Raw genomic sequence first — 15,268 nt, forward strand, 5'->3', positions numbered from 1 at the left:
TAAAATGAAAGCCTTCATTTGGACTAAATCGGGCGAAAGGTCGAACTTAAGTTGAGGGCAAAGAGCATTCGGCATATTCCGTGAAGAGTTAGATGTCCCGTGCAGGACATCGATCGATTTTCTGGCAACCACTGAGGCCACTAGTCTTCCTGCAAGCTTCGACGTTGCTCGATCACAGTGTCGTGGGTTGAACTGAGATTGATAAGCTTGGAAACGAAACAAAACAACAGGGACAAGGTAAAAAGGATAAGCGAGAGGTAGATTTTTATCGAGCTGGATGCGTGTTTGACTCATTAGCTGTTGAAAGTTTTGAACTTTCGCTGTTACTAACGTTGCGTAACATTAATTATTCTACAATAATGTAGCCAGTATTTCACACTGGAGAGTTACTCGTACCGATAAGTCTGAAAGTTACATTAATCAGACTATGAAAAGTTAAGCCACGTATCAAATGCTTTCGTGGCAAGAAGTAGATCTCATTGTACATTAATTAAAAAGAGGAAACAAATGATGACATTGACGCAATTGTTACGTTTTCGTCTTTGTATGTACAAATAGAACGGCTTAGACAAATAGAAGTGTTAAAATAAATGTTATTAATTAAAGGTTGAGAAAGTGCGTTGAACCGAGCGGAAATTACTTTGACTAAATATATGTTGTTGTAATATTAACTTGCGAGATATCTCGTTTACGATATGGGTCACGGGAAAAGAAGAATCAATTCCCAAGGTATCTCGTCGATAATTAATGCTAGAAGGTTAAGTATAGATTGCAACGTGGCCTGTGCTAATTGTTAATCACGCTTCGAGGCCTCCACGCTTTCCGATGTCTCGCGATAAGCGCTCGCGTATCTATATCGAGTTCCCTTGAGTCGTTTCCAACTTCGCCTCGAGGTTTATCTGATTTTTCCGGCAGAGAAGTTTGGAAGTTAAATGAAGGACTACGATTCGGTAACACGACATCCAACCGTGCGCTTTCTATTAAGTCCTGCGAAATGAAAGCGCGAAACCGTTTCATCCGGCGGGTTTTAATTATTCGGACGTAGCACGGCTCTCAGAAGGAGCCGTTGGTGGTGAAAGTAATTGAAATTTTTGCCGCGTTTCTATGGGATTTCGTACGGTATCGCTGAAGAGGAAAACAGTAATCGTTTCCGAAAGAAGTTTGCATGTCTATCCCCGTGTCCACTTTCAAAAAGAGAATTCGATTCAAGGGGATAAAAACGTTTCTGTAAAGCGGAGAATATTTCAAAGGAATAATCTGGAATTTAAGTGCAATCTTTACTAATGAAGGTTTTTAAAGCTCAACGGAAAGGAAAGTTTGTAAAAATGAACAAAGAGATGATTTATAAAACTGAAATGTTTTTTAATAGCATAATGACTAACTGATGTGTCTGCATTTCTTTGTAGCCTTTGTATTCAGCACGTGCCATATTGGATCCCGTAAGCCAGTTATTCCACGTGTTCGACTAACATACAAACCTTTTATTTCACGGCGCTCTTTTTCAAAATTTTATAGCTCGATAAAACTGCGAAATTATTTTCAAATGTTTAATCAAGAAAGCAAATATCTCAATGAATTTTCAATTAAGTTAATTGTCTACAATCAGTATTACTGTATAAATATTACTGTATAACTTCCTCATGAAAAATTGTTGTATACTATTTTAAATCTTAATAATCGGAGAATATTTTTTGTTGAAAATCAAATTTAATATGTAAAAGATGAATTTACTTTAATCATAAAATATTTTGGCAAGCTTGTTTTATAAAGAGAATAATTGCCAGTTGTAATAATCGTATCTTTTTCATTTGAAATCGCTGCAGCGGATTATTTGTGAAACCTTTGGGTTTTCTATATTCTCTTCATCGCGTTGAAAATTACGCACACTTTCGTCCAACGGTTCTGCCCTGGTGTACTTGACATAGAACGAATTTCATTTACCCGTAAAAGTATATTATTGTCCCGTAGCTTTTCTGCACGGTGAACATTGTTCACTGTAATAAAAGTATGAAAAAATCCAATTTTCCTGTTTCCCTAGGTTGCTTTTCAAATACCTTGAGCAAGTCGGGAAATTATAATACTTTGCTATTGTAATTCATTCGATTTTACTTCATCCAGCCAAACTATCCCGAACAGAAATATTATTTATTCAACAATATTCGAACATACTTAACTCGGTCGATTTTCGATTCCAATTCTTTGAGTTACATTAATTTTTGTTTAGGCGTACATTAAATTTGTACAAAATATGATAGCTGAAAGTGGTAGTTTTTTATTCTTTAAAGAGGAAATCTTCGTGATCTAAATTTTTTTCCCTTTATGTTTTGTATGAAATACTTTCCCTCCGTTTTCATGTATTTCAAAATTTCACAAGCGTTAACACGTTTGAAACTAATTTTTTATACAGCGTAAAATTAAGTGTTAAAATTTTATAGTGTGCAATTCTTTCTGATATTCGTTTAGTCGCGAGACGTTTCATTATTCGAAAATGAAGTTACTTCAACCGAAACATCAAAGTTTCAGCCAAACTTTCCTCAGTTGTAAAATGTTACTCGTTAAACAATTTGAAACTAATTTCTTGTGTAAGATTCATTAGAAATTAAAATCTTTAAGCACGATTCTCTCAGATCTTGTTTTAATTCTTTGAAATTGTATAAAATAGATAAAATACACATCTAAATAATATTGATTAATTTAAATCAATTAAAATATATTAACTTATGATTAATAAATATTTCTTTCTTAAATGATATGAGATCATATCACTAACAAAATTTAACAGTTCCTATTCACCGATCTAATAATTTTATATAATAATCTCATTTTTTATATTATGTAATTAATATTATAATATAATTTTAGGAATTATACCTTTATATATAAATCGTAGACAACCCAATCTCCTTATCAAAATTAAAAATAATAATTGTTTACATATGTATATTCTATAGTTATTTCAAAAAATAGAACAATTTTTAGTCTTAGTTATACAAAACAGCAAGATTTATTACAAGGTCGAGTAATTAACTTCAATAGGTATAGGACAATATGTACAGAAATGTACACGTCCATCGAGTACGGTTAACAGCGAAATTGTACCTATTCCAGCACCTACCTGGGATTCGCAGTTGAATCCTAGAAATAACTCGCAAGAGAAGAAAGTACATTTCCACTGCTTCCACCAACATGCGCCAAAAGGCATACCTATACAACCAACCACAAAGCTGCATCATTTCCACGACAACGCGAACTCTCACACCAATGTCGATATAAAACACGATGCCCTTAGAAACGAGAACTTAATCAACTTCCTTTGGAGTCACGTGATTCTTTATTGCAACTGAGGAGTTAAATGATACGGAAGTAATAAGAAAATACAAAACAACTATTTAAATAGGAAAGATGCAAATGTTCTTGAATAACTTATTAATTAAAATTAGAATTAATTACTTTTTTACTTATTATTTATAGTAAAATTAGAAACCATTCTTTGATAATACATTAATCAGTGTTAGAATAATTTATTTTAACTTCGCACGAATTTGAATTACAATTAGAAAGTTCGATATAAATGCGAAATTAACGAGAAACGATCTTTTTTATGGAAAAGGATATAAATCGAATATAGTGGAATATAGTGAACAACGTTCAAAATTCACGCATTATGGCATTTAGCGAGCGAAACAAATTTTTCTTTAAGTTTCATTTCTTCTGTTTATAAAAATAAAAATTTGCACAAACATTCATAATCTATCATTTACGGACAAGACACGAATTTTCACGTTGTAAATTTCCATTCGCCGTTCTCAAGTAGCACGAACAATTCGCACAAACGAAACACAACCCTGTGAATTGTCTCAACTTCCCGACGAGATCTTTTCGCTTCGCACACGTCTCGCTTCGCTTATGACAGTAATTAGCCGTGGCACATCTATGATTGGCAAATAGCAGGATATTTGCTGGGACGATTTTGCGTTTGATTGCACCTAATTCGCAAACAGGGAGCCACTGTCAGTCGACGCATCACTGTTTGCACGAGAGCAGTTGGTATTAAACCGACAATTCGCCACTTCGCACTCCGAAATCTCCGCGCAAGAGATGGGTCGTGTGTGGACAAACACGCGGCTGCTCGTGAACACAGACCTTTGGTTCGTTGAGAGAATCGAGGATCGTTTTCAATCATGTTAGGCGACGCCTTTTGTGCATTCGTTCGGTTATTCTAAATGATAAATTCTTTTTTTAATTGAGGAATTGAAGTGATAGATAATTTAAGTGGAAGAAGTAAAAATTTTTTACAGAGTAAAAGAAAGTATCTTTTGCAGTAGCTCACGAAAGTATTCAAATATTTGACCATAGAAAATTCTTCTGGATCATGTGCATTACATGAAACTTTTGAAATCTTATTAGCATTGTCTCCAAACATGACTATATTGTGATTGTCCAGAACTGTACACTGAGTTTGTATCTATAACACAAATTGGAGCACAATTTTAATTGTAAATTTAATTATTTGTATTTTTGTAATCATCAAGACTATATATATAATATTTTATATGTATGTGATATTACAGACACATTAAGAAAGATGTTGATTAATTGGTAGTTAAAGCCAAATGGTGAACATTTTTCTTGGTAATTTGTTAAAACAGAATAATTTCAATGAATAATCTGAATTTAAGTAGATTAGGTAACAATGTCAGGCTAGAAAATCCTAGGCTTATATGTAGAATGAACATTAAAAAGAAGACTTTAAAGGAAGATTTTATTATTCTGACATACATATGTAATGTACCTATTATGTATGCTAGATAGTTTGGATAGCTTTTTGATAGTTTTGCAAATAATAATGTTATTTCGTTTATAAAACAACAACAAGAATAAACTATGGAAATCAGTTACAGTTCTAAAGTCAGGCAAACTATAAGAGCACATAACACGTTTCCAGTTACGAACTCTGCATCAAACGAGCCCCAGTTTTGTTAGATTACGTTAAATTATATACGAGCATCATGATAGCTCATTAGGGTAAACGTACGAAACATTTAATGAACAGAATGTATTTCTAGAATAAAATAAAATTCTTGTTTTCTAATAAACTATACATTTTTCTTATTATTAAAGAGTAATTATATTTGAATCAAATGTAGTAAGCATATACTAGGAACAAAATTTCACTTTACTATGTGAAATATTTTAATACCATTCAATAAATTTTTTCAAAGGAAGTGTGGTTTGAATCCGAATTGTTCGTAAAGTTACTGTGTCATTATGTACCTAATTTGTCAAAACACATATATAGAAATTGCAATAAACAAAAATCACAGTAAGAGCTAAACCTAGGTCTACGATTTTGAATAAAGAAACGATAATGTTTAGAATGGTGTTGCAATATAATTGTATATTTTCGAAAATTCAAGATTATCTAATAGTTTACTAAACTTATTGGAATATTCCACTGGACTCAATTTAATGCAACAACAAGATTTACACTCTAAAGCTTTAAGACATTCGTGAATTTAAAATCAGGATAAAGATCATTAACACTCAAATCCTTATCTAATTACTTATTTCAATAAATTTTCATAAACAAATTAAAAATTCTACGATTATAGAAACTATTTATATTTCACTGAAAATTGTCTTATCTAAACAATTCGATCATCATGCTAACATTAGCAAAGCTTGTACTTTGCTTCCTTCTGATGCGTCATTTCATAGAATAAAGTATATCGTGTCATAATGTGATCGAAAAAATGGAACACGAATGGAACAAAAAGGAAGGGACGGTAGATAACGTAAAAACGGCACGCGCCTCGTCCTAATGAAATATGCACCCTCGTTTCGATCGCGATCGACCACTGTCTAATAACTCGAAATACGCGGTAAATCAAACACACCGGTCACCGGTGTGTAATCAACGAATCAAATCGGTGGCCCTCCGTTCGCCGAAATCGATGGTGCAATTAATTTAAACGCTTCATCCTTGCCTTTCAGTCGCGTCATTTCGAGAATTGAAAAACCATGACGTGTAATGCGTACATACATCAACGTCTATCATTCGATGACGTGTTACGTTATGCGTGAATCTGAATTATCTAAATGTCGACATACAACGATTATTCTATTGCACTATATTCGAAAATCTTAGGACAGTTATATTATATTTGTTTTAAAATTGGACAAATATAACTGATAGTAGAGCGATGTTCTTGCATAGAAACTGAAAATAATAAGAAAAAGTCAGCTTAGAATTCTGCTATCTCAGTTAATCAAATTTTACTGTTTTAAATTCATAATTCATAAAGACATAATGGATGATTTAAGGCTAGAAAGAACTTCTCGCGGGATATTCAATTTTTAAATTAAGATATTAAATTTTATAATGTCTATTGAGGAATAAATAAAAAAAAAAATTGTGCAAGGAACTCGTTTAAAATACTAAGATTAGTATTTTGAAACTGAAAGTGTGGTACCCTTAATTGGCACATATGACAAAATCTAAATTCTCAAAATTTTTACTTATACCACCACGACTTTCAACCAGCCATTTATTATTAACAATAATATTTATCACGTCGTTTCCGGATTCGGTTAGACCACATTTCTATTTAGTTTCGAGGGAACAAATCCTACTGCGCTTTCATTTATCCAGTGTCACGGAAAATGTAAACCGGAAACCAAGCAGTAACCAGCAACGAACCAGTTGTAATTCAACTGTTTGCACGTCAAGATTAAAGGGACCTCGGTGAGACGATCCTAATATTACTCCGTAAAAACGCGTTATAACGTCTTGAATGGAGTTAAAGCTCGCCGTTGTCTTCGATGTCAGATGAAACGAAGGAAAACACCGTGCAGCAGTGGAAGATGAAGATTTAAATTTTATAAAGACTCGCGGGACAAATGCAATGGCGTAAATTATAGACACCGATGGGAATATCTACTGGCTGAATAATGCATGATCTCACGTTCGTCCAGATTATCCGTCACATTTGTCTAATAAAAATATTCACATAGCGCCGACCACTTTTCTCATTCTTTTTACCTAACCTGTCCTGTTAATTTATTTTTGTGGAGAATCATGGAAGTAGCGGAGGATTATCGGTCTCATCCATCGCCGTTCTTCCAACGTGTCATGGAGGAAACGTTCATTGATTTGCCGAGTTATAGGTGGTTGTTTGTATTCGATTTATAGCGTTCGATATGGATTGTTTTTTATATTACGCATCAACGTCGACGAAGTAGATAAAGCGATAAGCCACGTTCTTGGATTGAATGGATCTTTCGTTTGTGAACGTAATTTAATTAATAAAAGAAGCTATTTAAATAACCTAAACGATTACGTATCCATGCTACTTAACGAATACGATTTGTGTTCAACTATATGCAACCATCTCAACAAGATTGCCTAAAGTCTATCGGGAGACCTCTGAAATTGTCATCCAACAACATCCAACAAGTTTAAGACAAACTTTCTTCCGTGGATACGAATAGTACATATTGTCAGTAAGTCGGAGCACAACAAACTGAATGAGTGGTGCCGATGCATGGCGTCGATAAATCCGCCCTTAACCGTAAGTGTTCGTTTCGATTTATCGTGTAATCGCCATCTGCCGGTTCATTACGTGGCCGTGGGTTCGCGGCTAAGGACGAGCTTAGAGTCACGCGTACTCATACACGTTCAAATGGAAACGTGCAAAGTCGGCATTGTGCCACCTGCGCTCTTTCTTTTCCTTAGTTCTCCTCCACCAACGCTCTAACCGTCTGAACCACCTCCTACTATACCTCTAACCGCGCGTACCATGGCAAGTATAAATTATCACGGCGGAAGTTAGTCCAACGAACTCTCCTTATCCTTTCGCGTGATAATAATTACTCTCTCTTTCTCGGCCGGTCGGCTGGAAATAGGTTCTTTAGTCGTCTGACGGGACACTTCGTAGATCGTGCTGGAGATCCCTCGTCTATTCGCGCCGGAACGATTATTCCTTACGTCCATCAGCCGCAGGGGGGAAGATACCGGCTCCGAATCGTCATTTAAATAGGAAATTCGAAGGTGACGATCGGTTTGTCGCTCGTTGAAACGGGTAAGTTCTGCTCTGAACTGGTTTACGTCTGTGATACGTAGCTTGTGAATTTTTCGTAAATTTTAGACTTCACGGATGGAAGTAGGAGTTAGTGGTTTATAATGTATTCTTTATGATGTATTATTTTGTTTGTGCATATTACATTTGGTGTAACTTATATTCCCCTTATATATCTGAAATTCTTAATGTATAATTATTATATCTGTAGCTAAAATTCAAACAAATTGTGGATAAACGATGCCGTAATTGATTAATATTTGATACTTTATGAAATAATATACCAGTAACATAATTTACTAAAACATGCATGCATTATAATTTAAAATTCATAGCTTATATCAAATATCCAAGTTTTATTATTTTATTAAAAATAGATATCCTAAGACTTCTGAGCTGGATTTCAAAATAATAATTACCATCTAAATGCTGCTACTTTTCCAGTTATAGCAATTTTGCATCAAAATACACAAAATGTCATATATGGAAAATACATACTTTTATACGCTCGGTGCGAAATGCGTGAGAAATTCATTAACAATTTCACGCCTGTTCTACGACACAGACAAAGAAAATAAAATGTCACTGGTCATTTAAATTATTCTAAGATTCGATATAAGCTCGATAGCAGCTACTAAGCTAGGAGTTCGGTGAATATCAGAATTAAGGTAAAACAGAGTACGTCGTAAGATGACATCGAGTTGTGCGAAAAGTTTGTAATTCCGGTTTAAAGCGGTGCCAACGGAAGCGTAGACATAAAATTGAAAGGATAATCGGAACAACGACGAACGGAGGTTGATGCTCGCGAATTAGGAGCCACGGAGATACGGTGGCGCGCTATTATGCGCACCTTGCGGTGTAATCGGCCAGGCTAATGACTTAGCACCGAATTATCGCACGTCGCTCGACGTCCCCGTAAATCTACCGTTCTTGCTTCTCTCTAATTGCACGAACCTTATTACCCGGAATTAGTTACGAATTTCCTTCCAATTGCCGCGAAGAAGAAGGAGAAAAGGCCAGGTCAATTTAACATCCAAATGCATGATACTGTGTTACGTAATAGCCAAAAATATTAAGAATGTTTTGCTGAGCGAATATAACACTGGTTAATCGGACCATATTTGTTATTATTAACGACAAGTTCTGGAGTAACTATTGCTCCGTAGAATATTTTTATGACATATGACTCAGCTACTCCACACTGGTCGCATTCAGTCGTTTAAAAAATGCGACTGATGGAAAGTTCCTGTACTTTTGTTATCTAGAGTCTATATAGAACATTAAATATTTTATATACTTTTATGTTTACTTAAAATACAGAGCACAGAGTCAAATTATACTTGTGTCTGAATATGCTTGTGACCATCTGTATGTTTTCGGATGATATTATACGAAGTGCCATTGTGAAATTATAGATCATTATAATGACTACTAAATGAATTTTATATTATACACCCTCTCGCAGCTATAAAAGTTAAAACTATGTTTTGTAGGTTGCCCAATGGACTGATTAAAATATGACAGCGCAATTTATCGCGCTGGCAACTACTCTCGTATTTACGAGCTGGAAAGCAGATGTTCTAGCATTTGAAGTATAAGCGAAAGTCTGTATACTCGTGAGAGCTATGGCATGTTGGATGACCGCTCATCAACTAACTAATAAACGTGACAGAGTCGATGCGTCCAAAGAAGTCGCTTAAACTTTTTTCCTAGTTCAGTTTTAAAAGTACAAAATCCTAGAAGAAACTTAATAAAACACTCATAATGTGTGTATAAAAGTTTTAGTTTGTTTAAATATTTTCAATAGAGTTAGTTCTTTTTAACGATTTTTATGTATCACGAATCTTTTACGATTAATTACTTATAAGAATTTGAATGATTTGCGATTGAATATTTTTAGATTAGAAACATTTAATGTATAATATAAATATAGTTTAAAGTATGGTAGAAATAATCATGACCAAGGAATATTTATTCTTGTCTAAAAACAACATATGAATGTTAAGTACGACGATGTTTGTTCCTATTCACAAGGCTACATTTATAGACCGTTAAATTCCCGTTTTCGTGGAACTGGATATTGTACCATTAGTGCACGAATAAAATTGGAACATGCCCCCTCTTTACAATATAGGATCCATTACCATAGACTGTTATTTAGATATATATCACCGAACATCATTCAATGTCGTTAACTTCATCTTCCTCGGTGTAATTTGTGCATATTTTTATTACATGCACCACATCCTCTGTATTATTGAAATATTAAATTCTAATTTTGTAAACTCTACTTTATAGTTGTACAAACGTAATATATATAAACCTAGATTATTCAGCAATTAATTCGATATTCTACACAAATCAACTAAATTTTCGAGAACGAGATTAACATTTTACTAAATACGATCATATTTATCCAATAAAATCCTCCCTGAAGCTATCTGTATATGAATATACGAATCAATGAACATTCCACCTCCTATATATATTATCAAGCAAATGAAAATTTCACCAAACGTGATCACGTTAATTGAAAACTTCCCATAAAACAGTCTGCGTAAATACATGTATCAATGAATTTTCTAAGTATCACACAAACATTTTACTAAACACGGTCACATCAATACGAATAAAGCATTTCACAACTTATCTGCAGCTACGTACCGAACAACACGATCGATCACGGGTCGATATTTGTCTCGTATTCATTCAAAACAATTCCAAAGCAGAATTGTTTCCAGTTAGATAGCAACGTGATTGTTTATCGAGCATTCGGCTCTCCTTAGATTGCCTGGCCGTTAAATGAAATACGAGCGACAAAACTAGAAAACGAGAGATAATTTAGCGAGCGCGGCACAATCGTTTCGCGATCGATGAGGAAACTAAATTTACAACGCGATCCTGCGGCGTCGACGTGGTGCGCGAGTCAAGACTGACGCGCATTTTATGCAACTATATACGAAGCAGTAAAACGGGGGTGGCGATTAAAGAGATCCAGCGTCGCGATAAGATTTCGATCACCTCTCTCGCGCTCTCTCCAGTTCTATCGAGCGTGTCACGGCCCCGAGCCATTCGTTTTTCTTTTTTTCCCCCCAGAAACGCTTACGTATTTCAGGAGGGTGACGTTCGAGAATGGATTGGCTCTGTTCGAAGCCGATCATCCTTCATCGGTTTTCTTTGGGATGAACAATGCCACGCGAGAAAATAGAGACAAGCAATTTTTTATGGGATAGGGTAGAGAATACCTTGAGGTTAATGCAAATTAAAAATTAAAGAATAAAAATATGTAATTAACTTATATGTATATGGTTGTCATCTTTCATCATTTTCTAGGGGATGCGACATAGCAAAATAAAGTCGAGAAATTTTCCTTGTATTAGTGAGCGTTTCAACATTAACGAGAATGAGGAATTGGAGAAACGAAAGAAGCGACATGAAAAATATAAAGGTAAGAAGTTCTCTATGAGTTAGAGATTGTGAGACTGAAAATCGAAATTTCTCTATGAAAATTGTATTAATCTACTTTTTACCCAAAGCAATTCCAAAGCGAAGACGTAAATAGGATGAGAGTATGAAATGTCTTCACGTATTCTGATTGACACGCTGTTCTTTGAGCACCTATGGATCGTAAATAACAGTTTATACTTCGTTTCATTCATAAAACTTATGGAATAATGGATTAGAACTATATCAATAAGTAGGCAAAATACAAAAAACGGATTAATGAAAAGAAATGAAAAATTTGATATCGATCAGTGTAATTGTAAATATTGTTGCTGTGCCCAGAAACGATTAACGTAATCAAATAATACGTGGCATCCTACAATTGGTGAGAATATCGATATAATCGAGAAGCCAGTGGTTCTATATAAAAAAGAGCAAGGATGGAAAATAGGATAAAATTTTTATATCGAAGACGTTGTTTTCCATCAAATTAAGTTCAAATATTTATTTAATGCATGTATATAAGCATGGTATTTAATAAATCTCTCTAAAGGTATTATAGCTGTGTGCTTATGTTTGTGTTTATTATATTGGCTAATGCATAACGCGCAATGAAACAAGATATTCACGCACGATAAATTTTATTGCTTTAGAAATTATTGAAAATGTTTCCCCATTCTGTCGAGTACACAATTCTGCATTTCGTATTAAATTTCTAGGAACATTTTATAGCGTGTTCTGCCGCATTATTTTAGCAAATGTTAAAACAATCTTTCTTTTTAATTGCTCCACTTTTATAATATTTCTGGGAAATGTAATTTAATTAATTACAGATGACTCCATAAATAAAAATCGGGACATGCATTAGACAAATAATTAAAAGCAATTTTCTTGAAAACAAAGCCTGGTATAAAAAGATTTTATTTTATATTTTGCAATAATGTTAGTTTCTGTTTATGCAAATTTTGCTGTTAGTTAATTTGATATGATCCTCTTTTTGGTTACACCACCAATTATAAAGCACGCTGTATAGATTTCATAATATAATGAACTGAAAATGTAAAATAAAAGCATGATGTATAAGTTAAACTATCGATTTCGAACATGTGAGTGATGTACACATTTGAATAAAATTCACGAGAACGTGCTACTAGATAGTAATACACAGATAATAATCTATGATTAAAGACACGTGAACGTAAGTAACAGAGTAGTTTACATGTATGGATAATTAAGCGTGTTTAAACGCTTCTTCCACAATTGAATTTTTTTAATCAACACTAGAATAATTTTATTTTAAGCTTCCTATAAATTGCATTCTATCATATTTTAAAGTATCTTGAAGAAACAGAGTCGACGTCAATGATAATCAGGTTAAATAAATAATAATCAGATTTTATCAGAAAATAAATCGACTTGTATTAAATCACGTGTAAAAATAAGAAATGAAAGGACTTTAGAATTTGAATATCCCGAACCAAGTTAGATACTAAACAGGTTAACATGAAATCTGACAACTGACACTAGGATGTCGTCTTCCATGTGAATGAAAGATTCACAGACGTAACGAACTGCATGCGAACGATGAAGGAACTAGGATTAAACCCCCTGTTTAATCATCTGCGGAAGTGAGATCGAGAGATGTTATGCTTGCAAATGCTACAGGAAATCCAGGAAATAGTACAGAATAAGAAAACAGGAAATCTTGCAAGATAATTGCATTCTATAACTACGTGATTAATCTTTTATACACGAAGCACTTTGTATAATTCCTAAGTCGAACACTAACAAAGTAATTATATATGTTAGAGCGATTGGAATGTTTAGAAAATTTCTATGTATTTTTTCTTTTAGATTCTTCCTATTAATTGTTTCAATTTTTTTAATAGCTAATTCATTAGATGTTACAAATATTTATAGATTTGAAATTTTATTCAATTAAAATTCAAAAATTTGTCGTTGCTTGGGAAAATACGAAGACAGCGTTACGTACATATTTTATTAATTATTACTTTCATGTTCACTAAAAATCATAGCCATTCAGAAATATATTAAAATCCTACTTAACAGAGAATTGAAAAAAATCCTACATTTTTAAATATTTTTTTTATTAATTTCATCGAATATTATAACTACATTTAAAAACCTTTTAAAACTTCTGAAAACATTTAAAAGTTTACACAGAGTTCTTCACTACATCAAACGATCTTGTAAGAATTTTATCATAGTCCTTTACTTCCTTTTTATCGGCCATTACCTCTTTCATTTCAATTTCTATACTAATAAATTAGATCCACTAAATATCGTAATTATTTACAAATATTTTAGAATCTCATTCAATCAAGATTCTAAACATAAGTATGTAAATGCCCATTAGTTCGAAAAATTCTATATTAAAAAACTTTCTACATAATTTCTTTATTTTCTTTTCACTAGCTATTTATATTTCATTCAAATTTCTTTACGAATAGATTAACTCCATCGAACATTCTATCACAAAAGTTTCAGAACCTTCTTTAACCAACATACCGCAAGTCATTTTTCACTACTACAAAAAATTCTACATATCCACCGGTAGTTTATAGAACACAGACCATAACGAAATAACTCTTTGTTGTCGGTGATTAACTTCGTAAAATATGTATACTGTGTCTAACGTGACACGTAGATTATACAAGCAGCAGTAACCAACCACTCACTCCATCGTCTTCCTATGCTCCCTCGTTTGGACGTACCGTAACAAACCATTACAAACCAGCTACAAACGGTCAGTTTACGATCGTCGTATTGAGATTGTTCATAAGACACTCTCTATCGTGATCAAATGGACGATGGAGACGATTTGACACACAACGATACGTATCTCCTGTACACGTAAAATTTAGCACGCGCTCGCTGGAAGTTGGCATTCAGAACTTAACACTGTTATATCGGACGTAGACACTAAAATATCCTAACTACGTTATGACTTGTGGAAACCTTCGTAGTGTCCCTTTACGATTGTTCTTTTGATGAAATTTCAACAGAGACGCTATAATATTGTAATATACGAAATATTCTGTGCAGATAGTTGTCAATGATAGATTTGTTTTTTTTTTTAAATTGAAAGTACTTTGATCCGTAGTTTTATAGCGTACAGTTGTAAAAGAATTGAATGACAGGTTTCTAAAGACTGAACGCTTTGATATGTGGCCCTATATCATAAAACTGTGAAAAAATTCAATGACACTTTTCCAAGAATTGAAAGCTCTGACACATTGTCCTATAGGTACCATAAAATTGTTGAAAAATTCAATAGACAACTTTTCAAAAATTGGAGGCTTTACACGTGGGCCTATATCACAGAACACACATTGGTTCTGTTGAAATTCTCTTCATACAAATAGCCTTATTGTGTGGTGATTTTTTGGATATAAGTATACTCTTTTGAAAACTTCAATAGTAATTTTCCAAAAATTGCTAACTTTTCACGTGGTCCTATAGTATGTTATCACAATCGAGACTTTTAAATGTTAACTGTGTGTGTGTGTTTCTTTTTTTTTTTTGTTTTTTTTTTTGAGAAGCCAAACTGTATAACTACACTTTTGAACAATTTTTAGCTGTACCTTAATTTAATAGAATCTAATTTAGCGTCTAATTTTACAGATGATGGTCAATTTGGCTTCTGCGTGGTACATATTCTAACAATTCGTTAGCATTGCATTTAGAGCCCCAACACTGATAATTAAATCGCGGATGTTTATGCA

General features: G+C 33.5%; 1 protein-coding gene across 3 annotated transcripts in view; it reads right to left on the bottom strand.

Moving 5' to 3' along the window:
- The window catches only part of LOC139987219 (lachesin), a 163,351-nt gene that overhangs the window by 147,115 nt on the left and 968 nt on the right, over window positions 1-15,268 (bottom strand). The window lies entirely within an intron of this gene.

The sequence above is a fragment of the Bombus fervidus genome, chromosome 5 (assembly GCF_041682495.2).
Source record: "Bombus fervidus isolate BK054 chromosome 5, iyBomFerv1, whole genome shotgun sequence".
NCBI classification, from domain to species: domain Eukaryota; kingdom Metazoa; phylum Arthropoda; class Insecta; order Hymenoptera; family Apidae; genus Bombus; species Bombus fervidus.